The sequence below is a fragment of the Cynocephalus volans genome, chromosome 3 (assembly GCF_027409185.1).
Source record: "Cynocephalus volans isolate mCynVol1 chromosome 3, mCynVol1.pri, whole genome shotgun sequence".
NCBI lineage: Eukaryota > Metazoa > Chordata > Mammalia > Dermoptera > Cynocephalidae > Cynocephalus > Cynocephalus volans.
The window spans coordinates 152,886,605-152,898,622 of NC_084462.1; the positions used below are offsets into that span (position 1 = coordinate 152,886,605).

The following is a 12,018-nucleotide window of genomic DNA, read 5'->3' on the forward strand; positions in this document are numbered from 1 at the left end:
CTTTAACTTTTTAGCACTGTTACGGTTAGTACAGGACCATTTCTTCGCCACCTTAATGTTCTCTTCAGTAAGTGGGAGTTATAATATATTCCTATCCATTTTACAGGAACTTTTGTGAACATTTAATTACATTATTTGACAAAAGACACAGAGCCATTAAGTTTCAGAGCCAAGAATCAAATCTAGGTCTTTGTTTTGAGTAGAAAAGGCACTGAAGAGAGAGTACCCTTAACATGTTGGTGACTTCTTTTCTAGTCTTTTCTAGGGGGTGAGGTGTGTATATAAAAAATACAGATATGTATATAGTTGAGATTATACTTTATACGCAGTTTTGTCTTATACTTTTAAGAAAGACATAGTGATTTTCTGAAAAGTAGTATAAATTAACTCCTAAGAACTTTCTAATGATGTTTTTGAGCAGCATTATTAATTGAGGAATTAGTTTAAGTCATCCAGGCACCCAAGCTAGGAAGCAGGAGGATCACCAAGGAAGACATACACCTGTGGTCCATCAGCTAGCTCAGTACTCTCTGCAGCCAGGTGAGAAGGCCTGTGCTGAGAGGCTTCCTGTCTGCAAACTACTCTATCAGTGTTCTGATTTCCACTGTTTTGGGGTTTTGAATGTTGTTCAGATTTATTCTTCTGAATAAAATTTAGTTTCAAACCTAGCACTCATCATAGCTTTATGACATAGTTCACTTTAGAATAAAATCTGTTTTAAGTTACTATATGATGGATCCCATTCAATGAGGTTTATTGACCAAAAGAATCTTTCTCATCACTATATATCCATGTCTCATTCCTAAATATCTCTGGCATGGGTCCTGAAATCAATATGATAATGGAAGTACAGTTTCATTTTTAAAGCAATATTTATTTTCTAAGAATTATTCTCTGGAGTTCAGATTTTAGAAATCACGTCTCTCTTACACTGTCCTTTTAGGGTACAGGGTTTCTCAACCTTTGCCAGCTTGGCATTGGGGGCCAAATAATTCTTGGTTGGGGTGGGGTGGGGGGTGTCTTGTGCATTACAGGATGTAGGATATTGAGCAGTATCTCCAGCATCAACACCCTGGATGCCAATTGGTTCCACCTCCCACCCCCCCATCTCCCAAGTTGTGACAGCCTAAAATGTCTCCAGGCGTTGCCAAATGTCCATTAGGAGGCAAAGTTGATCCTAGCTGAGAATCCCTGCTCTCTTTTCTGTAGGTGTTTCTGAGCTGTCTGTGGGTAGAATGGAGGCCATATGACATTGACATTGAGTCAAACACATTAAGTATAATTTTATTTATGTAGTATAGTGGGCACTTTTTTCCTATTGGGCTATATAATAATATTAATAATGAACATTTTTGAACACTTATACCAGGCACTGTGCTAAGCATTTGACATGATGTACATTTTCTCATTTCAACCTCTTGATGTCCATGAGATAGGTGCTATTGTTAATTCCATTTTCCAGAGGAGAAAACTGGGGCTTAAGTGTTTAAGTGACAGTCTGTCATGGAGCCAGTAAGTATTAGTGCCAGGATTCTACCTTTGGTCTTTCTGAGCAGAGTCTTGTTCTTAATCACTGTTCTCTGATCTCTACTATGTGAGACTAAAGGGAAGGGCAGCCTTCTCTTAAAGTATTTGATCTTTCAGAAGTATGGAATGAGAATTTGAACACCCAGATTCTTTGTAATACCTCATAAATTTAAAAGCCACAAATCCAGTAGTTGCTAATTTGAAGCATGGCAAATACCCTCTTACCTTACGTAATTGTAACTGGTTAATTAAAAATACCAGTTAAAGCAGGGAATTGTTAAAAAGTATATATAACCAAAATATTTTATTTTCATTAAAACATAAAAATATATTTGCCAAGCTCTTGTGAGGCCAAAGATGTTTCTTTGGCAATAATTCTACTGTTTTGAATTCTACATTGTATGAATAGTATAAACCACAAGAGCAAAAACATGGACAGTAGTGAATCAATCTGAGTACAGAATCGTAGGTTTCTTAATTTTTTTCTCTATTTTTTGTAGCTGTCTTGTTCACATCTAATCCAACAGCTTTCTTTTTAGTGACTTGCCTTTGTTAAGTTTTTCCTAAGCCTTCAACTTAGTTTTTATAGAAACATTTTTCTTTTGTACTCATATTTCATCAGCTTTCATAATAAATAATTACATTTCATAATTAAAATAACAAGTCAACTGGCACAGACATGTTTGGGAAGACGCATGGACTCTTTGTCAGCATGAAGTCCAGCTGGTGGGAGCAGAAAGTGTCTGTGGCACTAGAGATCGCCTGCTGGCCTGCTAGTGCACTGGGCATTCGTTGGTATGGTGAGCACCAGTTAATCCAGGAAGGTGGTCTAGCAGAAGTCAGTTACAGAGCACACCTAATGTAATATCTTGTCTTGGGCTACACAACTTAGAATTTTCAAGTCATGCAAGTCATTTGCCACAATATGATAATATACCACAAAATATGGCTCTGGATAATATCATATGAAGCAGAAATTAAGCCCCCTAAAATATAACTGTGCATTAAAAATTTTTGTTATCTATACATTTTATGACAATAAAAAGTAGTTAAATAATTGTCTTGTAATTTTTAAGAAATTAGTGCACTAAATCATTTTTCCTGTTCAGAACCTTAAAGCAAGTCCTTTTGCGGAAGGAACACTTCAGTGTCAGAAGTAATTTGTTCTCTGACACCATGGTGCAGTGCTACTCACCTGGACCTTAACCTCTTCATCACCAGATAGTTTCAGTTCTGTTTAGTGCATTCCTGACTTCATGGTGGGTAAGTCTCTGGGAAAAAAAACTTTGCTGAAGTACACTCTACAACCGACATTATATGTAAAATTTATATTGTTTTTCTAAACATCATTAATTTGCAAATTTAGATTTTGAAGAATATTTGACTCCAACATATAAGCGAAGTTCATTGCTGGAAAGATGCTGGGTCAATAGAGGAATTCCATTTTTGCACTTATTAAAAATAAGCAACATGCCATTGATGCTTTTTCCAGTCCTTTCTTCTGCCTATTTTTCTTTGCCATTTTGTTAGTGTGTGCACAGTTATAGTGAGACACGCCCAGGATTAAATGATGGTAATGGTACAACTAACATTTATTGGGTTACTGCTTTGTGCTTTATGTAGACTTCCTCACTTAATGTTCATAGGACCCCAAGGTGAACCCGTCATTGTGGTAGAAGTCCAGGTGATATAACCACATCCTCCTTAGGGAGGTACAAACTATGCAGTAGGGTAGCATTCAGATTAACCTGGTCATGTTCCTTTGACTACCTGTATATTTTGTGTTTAGTTTTTATTTACATAGTCACCATGATCAAAGTGCTAAAGAAATCCCTAAGTGGAAAATACTAAGTTATAGAATAATTATAATGTTGCCTATAGCCAGCATGGCTTGTTGATAAGGGGACTCCTTCCTAGCCATTACTCACCTCATCTTCTGTGGCCCCAAAGGACTTTTTCAGTTTTTCACTGAGTGTGCAATTATCTATGAGGCATGTTCTCCTTGTATCCTACACAGAGGAATGCATTAATGGAAGACAGAGGAGCCCATGGGTGGCCTTGGCAGTGGTATTTGTTGCCTCATTGATCAATGGTGTTGATAGGTTTGTCTGTATGCCAGGTAGGCATCACTCTCAAAGTCAAGTTACTGAAGATGCTGGGATAGAGTAGGGTCTTCCTCTACTGCTCAGTGGCCAGGAGAAACTGCCATTATCTGGTCTGAAACTCATCTAAGAATGTTTTACCACTCCTAAAGAGAGAGAAAACTAATGCTTATACCCCTAATTGTACTTCTGATAACTCTAAGAAACCAGACTGGATTGTTCTTACTTTTCATCTTCCTCTTCCTCCACTTCCACCTCTCCCTACCCCAACACACATGCCTGTTTGCACATGTGTGTGCACACACACATCAGATCGAACAGTGTTCTGCTCGCTAGGCTCTCAGACTGAGGGGACAAGTCAGGTTCCAGTTGCTGTTTGATGGAGTTTGGATGTGTTGTCCTCTCCAAAACTCATGTGGAAATTTTATCTCCAGTGTGGCAGTGTTGGAAACTGAGTCGCGGGAGTGGATCCTTCATGAATGGATTAATGTTCTCCCTGGGGGAAGAGGTGTAGTGAGTGAGTTCTTGCTCAATTAGTTCCTGCAAGAGCTGATTGTTTAAAGGACCCTGCACCTCCTCTCTCTCTCTCTTGCTTCCTCTCACCATGTGATCTGTTGTACCCGCTGGCTGCCTGCCACTTTCCGCCATGAGTAGAAGCAGCCTGAGGCCCATGCCAGATGCAGCTGTCCCAGAATCGTAAGCCAAATAAACCTCTTTCCTTTATAAATTACCCAGTCTCAGGTATTTCTGTTATAGCAACACAAAATGGACTAAAACACTGTTGTAATATCCACTTTTCTTTCTTTGCCTCTTACCCTCTTGTAATTGGCCATCTTTAACTTTAACATCATTTCTTTAGGTATCACACTTAACTTATTTGTACTAAAGTGACAGCTTTAACGCTCTGATATATTCTCAATTTTGCTATTAAGAGCTGTTCTTCAAGTTCTAGTCTGTTAAATGAGTATCATTAAATAGTTGTTATAAGTTTTTGTGGATTATTTCGTATTAACACATAGAACATCAGGGAACATCATATAGCTAAGAATATTTCTAAAAAATCTGTGCTTATTTTGGCTTTTTTTTTTTTTTTTTTTTTTCTTTTTATAAAATCCTTCTGTAAACATAGCAACATTAGGTTTGGGAAAGGTACTATGTGAGCCTTTGCAATTCACAGTTCTTTAAGGATAATTATTCTATGTTTCGTTTTTTGATGTGGCAAGGTTTATGTTTCAGTGTGTGGTGAACTCCAGAGTCAGCAAGTCTGATCTACTCAACCGTGTTGTACTCTATGCTATTAATGATTAATTTCTACCAAAATTAATAGTGAAAGTTTATACATGTATAACAATTTATTGTTTAATGCCCTTGTCTTTCATTTTTTTGTAAGTTTACACAAAGTGAATATAATTTATTTGAAGGTAGTTCCACAATTATATATTCCTTTACAGGGAGATTTGGGGGCAGTAAATATCTTCTTGTGAAACTAAGTTAGTGATGTGTTTTGCTGTTGTTTTTTAATCTGCTCAGGGCTTACAGTAGCAAGGAAGCCATTACGTATTAAGATTTTGCGTGTTTTGCTCCTTTGAAAACAAACATCCTCTCCTTTTTTGGTTGTGATCTCCTGAGTCCCAACACTGTTGAGCTGCATCATGATCTGTAAAGCATTTGGGCTTTTGGCAGTACCTGAGCCATCTCAGTTCAGAGGTTTGTGGAAGTTGGTTAAAAGGACATGTGCTTCAACTGCTGCTTCTGCACTGTTTTATTTTAAAATCTAGATCGAGTGTCAGAAGGGCATGCTAGCTCAAATGCTCAAATGCTGGACTTTGTTCAAGGTCATCTTTTTAATGTCCAGTCACTCACATAAAAACGGAGTTTCTTTTGCAGTAAAACTGGTGATGTAGACATTGACTAGTATGGCATTCATCAACCCCTTTAGAAAGTTCCATGTGAGAAATTTATTTTAGAATTTGATGCCAGAAATTGTTTTCTGGTAGCTACCAGATGCCTGCCTTTCTGATGATAGGTACATGCTTTTTTGTGTTTTGTTTTATATCTGCTGTTTCACCTCAACTCCCAGAACCAAATTTGATGGTGAGCTGCACAGCTTCATTATTACATGTTTTCTTCCACATTCCTCTTTTATTTTCCTGTTGTGTTTCATTAGCATGATTTTCGTATGTCCTTTATGATTTATGACCCCAAAAAGTTCTTGTTGGGAAAAGATGACTAGTATACATTTATATTTGAGTAAAGTATCTCTGTTTCCACGCTTTTTTTCCTCAGTTCTAGCTGCATTTCTGACCAGCTTGTATCTTCCTTCAACCTGGATGGCTGTCTAGTTGGCATCTCAAACTCATGTAAAAATTGGAGGTTCACCATTTTTCTCCCTTCTTCTTCATTGCTTTCCTTCTGCACATGCCATCATCATTATCAGTCACTTGATTTGAAACATGGAAACTTTTTTGGTGCTTTCCTCTGTCTCAACCGCCAGTCTGTTGGGAAGGCCTCTCAAGTCTACATTCGAATTGCAGCTAACCTCTGTTCTTTATGCCCTATTCCCAATTCCATACATAACTTCAGGTCCTCATCGTCTCTTGCCCAAATTCTAGCAATAGGTTTCTTAGTCTTTCATCTGTAGTCTACTCTACTCAAAATCCAATCTCTTGTCTTTGCCAGATGAAGTCTTTTATTTAATCCGCTAGAACTGAGGAAAAGCGCGGAAATAGAGGTATTTTATTTGAATATAAATGTATACTAGTCACCTTTTCCCAAAAAGAACTTTTTGAGGTCATAGATCATAAAGGACATATAAAAATCAGTTGAGTCATCTGAGAATCAGATGCTGAGTCAGTATAGGCTGTACGTGGTTGGTTAGGGAATTGGTGGTAGCGCCTGTGAAGGGGAAGGAAGTAGAATTTAACAGAGAAAGGCTTTAGCACACCATGCAGATCTGAAACCAGAAAAGGAGAGAGGAGAAGAAGCAAGACTGGGCAGGGAGAGCCTCAGACCACAGTGCAGATCTGACAAAGTCTCAGCCAAAGGAGCAAAAATGAGCATCAGAAAAGCCCCTGGTTGGTAACTATTGATCAGGCCCTATTACACTCTGCTTGCTCAGTTATTGACTAGGAGGTGTCCTGAAATGGTGTGTGGCTCAGCTTGAAGACAGCAGCAGATCCAAAGGCGTTGAAGCCAAAGACTTTTGGCTAAGTGGATTTCTTGTGGCTGCACTGGTTGCAAGTTCTCCTGGAAGAGAAACCAGAGTGTCGCAGCTCTATGGCTGCTGTGTATGGAGGAGTGCTGCCATGTGCCTGGCATGGTTTTGGGCACTGGAGTGGTAAACAAAATAGCCTCTCCCCCCCCCCCCCCCGTAGAGCTTGCATTCTAGGGGAGGGAAACAGGCAATAAACAAAGAAATCAGTCAAAAGCATATATGGGCTTATTGTAAAAATTAATAATACAGAAGTACAGAAAGGAAGCCCTCCCCTAATTTCAATAATTTTGCTTGTTTTTCCTACATTTTTCTTATACACACACAAAAATTTATTATTCTGTTTACTATTGACAAGAGTGCCCTTAATATTTTTAAAGTAGTTTTAAAAATCAAAATAAGGGGCTGTCTGGTTAGCTCAATTGGTTAGAGCGCCACCTTGTAACACCAAGGTCAAGGGTTCAGATCCCTGTACCAGCCAGCTGCCAAAAAAAAGAAAAGATAACTTCACATTCATTCATTCATTTATTCATGTGTTTAGTCATTCAGATAATATTTAGTATCTCCTTTGTGTCAGATACAGTGCCTGGAGGAGAACAAAAGCAGATACACCTCTGCCTTCATGGTATTTACAGTCTGCAGTTAGTGCTATTAAGACCAATGAGAAGCTAGTGAACCTTATTTTTTTTTCTGATTAAAAATTTTTACAATCTCTTTACTCCCTCTATCTAGAACTCCATTTGGATGGACAGTGGAAGATTTATCCTCCATTTTTTCATTTTGTAATTTCAATTTCTTTATATTTTTGTTCTATACTCACCCATTTTGTCTTCTGTACAAGGAGTTGGTATGTAGCTCTGTTCTATTATTCAGTCTTTTCACTGAATTTTATTTTTAGCAACCATATTTTTAATCCCCAGGAAGTCATTGTTTTGGTTTCCCTGCAGTTATATTTCATAATAGCTTTCCCTTATAAAGCCTGTTTCTCTATTGGTATTAATTACAATGTTTTTTCTAAGTTCTTTTTCTTGAATGACCTGTATCTTCTTTGTTGTATATTCTGCTTTTCTTGTTTTTTCCTTCTTCATGGTATTGCTTTTCCCTTAGTTGCCCATTGATCTTCATCACATTTATGAGTAAAGTCCAAGCTGAATTAGTGTAGGTGTAGGGGGACCCAAGCCACCTCTGGGTCTCTTTCTCCAGAGGACTGAGTGCTAACAATGGAAAAGTGGTGTCACCTCTCCACAGGGAGGTGTCTCCATGGGGTGAGAGACAGCGAACAGGGTGCAGAATGTTAGAGTTGTCATTCTCCACCCCTGCGTGGAGCCACGTTTCCCTCCCCACACCAGTGTGTGCGTTGATGTGACTTTCTTTTTTTTTCTTGCCTGTCTCTAGGGTTGTGAGGCCTTGACAGTCACCCTCCTTCTCAAAGGTGAAAGAAAGTGAGCCGAGATGCCGGGTACCGTTCAAGCTTTATTAAAGAAAGAAAGCTTCCAGGCTGTACTCAAAATGGAGGACAGCCCGGGGCTGCCCTGAAAATGGGGGACAGCAGTAACAATGTGATTGTGAGAGTTTATATTAGCTTTAGGGTGGGAAGTGTATGGGGGGAGGGACCATTAGGTTGATGTAACTGAGTGGAGACCTCTGCCGATGCAGAAGACGGAAAGTTGTTTCTAAGTCAGGAGGCTTCTCATAAAGGGAAGCGGGGAGGGGCTTGGTGCTGGAGTGGAAGACGAGGCCAATGGCTATTTTGCACTGGTACTTAATTGTGTGCACAATAGTGCCGGTCACGTCCAAAGTCCATCAAAAGGGGCAGATGCACTCCCACCACTGATCCAAGTCACCCTGGCTCCCCTGCTTCTGCAGGATGCTTTCTATGCTGATAAGAAGTATAGGATTTGTTGAGTTGGGGAGTTATTGTGTCTTGTATTGGTAGCATCAGACAAAGAAAGTGAAGGGAACGCCCTCTGTGTGCATGGCCTTGTGTATACTCTAGATACCGAATGATATATTGCAGTCCCTTTCCTCTCTTTTCAGGAAATGAGACCACAGACAAGTCTGTGTGTGATCATGGTGGTTTTGTGGAAATTAACCAAGACCACCAATTGATCCCCATAGACACACAATGCCATTACTGAGACTGATTTTTACTGTTGTAAACTTTAGTAGACACAACTGATGGATGCTAAAATCAGTGGGTGACTGAGAAAAAACAGGAGGAGACGAAGGATTTGCATAACCTCAAAATATCTTTCTGAAGATGTTCGTAAACCACAGGGGGAAAGATAGTAACTCTACAGCGGAGAAACCTGGCAGACACAGCTTTAACTAAGTGAATCAAAGTCACCCTTATGAACCCTCTGAAATGATGCACTGAGGATCCGTCACTTCTGTAGTTCTCTTGACCAAGATGCACAACCTCAGTCCAAACCCAAATTGAGAGATAAATACATTTCACAGATGTCAAGGTCATGAAAGACAGACAAGTAAAGAAACTGCATGGGATCCTGAATGAGATTTTGGAACAAAAATGGCATAGTGGGAAAATCTGGTAAAATTTGAGTAAGATCTTTATTTAGTGAGGTTGTACCAGTGTTGATTTTCTGGTTCTGATAATGATCATTGTACTTTATATAGTTACATAAGATGTTAACATTGGGGAAGGATGGGAAAGGGCTATATAGAAACTATTTTTGTGACTTTTAAGTCTAAAAGTAGTTAAGATAAATGTATGCCTCATTATAACTTCAGACACCCATGAGCACCAAAATTAGGTGCTAAAAAAAATATTTGTTCTGTTGTATCAGTTCCTTTTCCCATCTTCTCATGGAGTTCCCTCCTTTGTGTGGGGAGGCCGTTCATCTGGGCATCAAAGCAATGAGAGGAGACATCTTTCTAAGTGCTTGGAAGTCACGTCAGGGAGAAGTCCTAGCAGAAGCAACCTCTTGGACTCAAGTGGAGAGTTAGTCAACAAATGTGTGGGCTGTGCTGAACGTGTGGGACACACCGCATGGTCCTTGCCTTTGTGAGCAGCAGTGACTTCTGCCTTTACTGAATTTCTAGCTACCTTTGAGGGACTTCCTTCCAAATCCTTTAAGAACATTTTACATAGAAAGACATCTCCCTGCAGTATCCCTGGTAAGAATGTATAAAGGGTGTTTTAAATATAAAGGAATTCAATTAGAGACAGGTGTTTCATTGTGCTTTCATTTGGATGTTAAATATGTTTTTTTTTTTTTTTTTTCATGAGCTGGCATTCAAATTGGTATTAAAAGTAGAGAGTTGCATTAATTTGCAACCTTTTTACATATTCTTCATAGTCACTGACCATTTGTGAACCAAATGAATTTTTTATACTTAAAAAATTCTTCCAATTATAAAAGTTGTGTATTTTCGTTATAGAAAAATTATATACTACAGAAAATAACTTAGAAGAAAATTAATTTTGTCGGTGGACTGGTAATTTTATTTCTCTTCCATATGCTTTAATACTTCACGTTTATTTTTTAAATAAACAGGGATTATTAAATAGGTTTTACATTTTTTCATGGTTTCATAATTGGCTGTGCCATAATTTATTTAAAGTTTATCAGTTGTTGCAAATTCAGGTTTTCCTGTTCCTGTTTATTACAAATACTGTTCTTGACCCCCCCCCCCCCCCCCCGCATTGGCCCCTATGGCAGTTTAGTGAAGCCTATAAACTCTCCTTGGAAATAATGTTTTCAAGTACATAAAATAAAAATACAAAGCAAACCAAGCATATTAAAATACATCTGCAAAAGTGTTAAATTTTTGTGACACAGTAATGTATGTGCTTCTTTCTAATTTCAAGAGAAAACAAGATCTGGCAGCCAGTCTGTTAACTACCATAATTTCAAAGTAGTGATGAGCATAGTTGATTCTTTGACATGCCTGCAACAACTATAATGTGATAAGAAAGTAGCTGTGATTTCTGTGTGTTGTATGGTGAAAAGGGTGTGATACCTTTCCTTATTTGTCATAGGGGTCTCTGCAGACACTCCCGTAACAAAAGACAGGTTAACAAGAGAAAAGTATAACAAATTTACTAATTCAGAGTTTTACATGACACCCAAGCCTTCAGAAATAAAGACCCAAAGACCCAAGGGAGAACTGTATTTTTATGGATAGTCACGCAGAAGTATGTTTGGGGGACAAAAGGGTGTGATCTACTGGTAATAAATCGGAGGGAACTTAGCAAGGCCTGTTTGTTAGATTCTTTTTGGCCTCTGTGTGGTATTCCTTCCTCCTAAGTATATGGCAGGACCCCTTCTGGAATGAGGGTCTTGTGATTGACTTTTAGAAATTTTATAAAGGCCAGCTCCTACACAGAAAGACAGGGGAAGGTTAGAGTAATATTGCTAGTTTCTGTGGCCTGCCTTGAGGGAGAAAGGGGAGCAAGAGAATAAAGGGCAGGAGAAGGTCAGAGCAGGACTTTGCTTCTGAGGCTTTTCCAGTGTCCCTCAGTTCAAAGTATTCAGCATGCCAAAGAGCCATTCTTTGAGGTATTTTCTGAGCTCCAACAGTGTCAAAGTCACATGTACAGCTAGTACTACTGTAGTTTGTTGCCTGCATTTATAATTGACAGAAATGCTGAATTTCAGTTAAAGGTAAAAACGGAGATAGAATTTTTTTCATTCAAGGTTATGGGCCCTCTAATTTCTATCCAGAGACAAATTTTAAAAGCCCTGGCCTTACATGAACAACCTTGTTATGTAAAATTTTCCCACATATCTATTTCCATAAGGTGGAGCCCTGTAAATGAAATGGTGTAAACTTTGCAGGAGCCTTGATTTTTATTGCCAAATTACTCTTAAGAAGGCTTAGACCAGAAAGGTTCACTGGTATGTTTAAGACTGTGTAGTTTAACATTCTCTTGACAGCTTTGAATATTTACAGTTTTTATTTTTGAACATTTGTTATAGGCCAACAAAATTAGTGAGGATGAGTTTTAAAAAATTGTTGATCATTTGTCAGACTGATAGCAGCCAATAAAAAAAATCTTATGATTCTGATACTCTTTATCCTCCATTTATTTCAAACAGGCTTTTCTTTGTATTTTTTTCTTTAATCATTTTGGTACAATTTATTGTCAACATAACTTTATAAGTTTACTATTTACTGGCAATCCTATTGGGGGCTGCTTAGTCAGGTGCTGTT

The 12,018-nt window shown here is 38.4% G+C and overlaps 1 protein-coding gene across 4 annotated transcripts in view; it reads left to right on the forward strand.

Moving 5' to 3' along the window:
* The window catches only part of SIPA1L1 (signal induced proliferation associated 1 like 1), a 131,538-nt gene that overhangs the window by 2,034 nt on the left and 117,486 nt on the right, over nucleotides 1–12,018 (forward strand). The window lies entirely within an intron of this gene.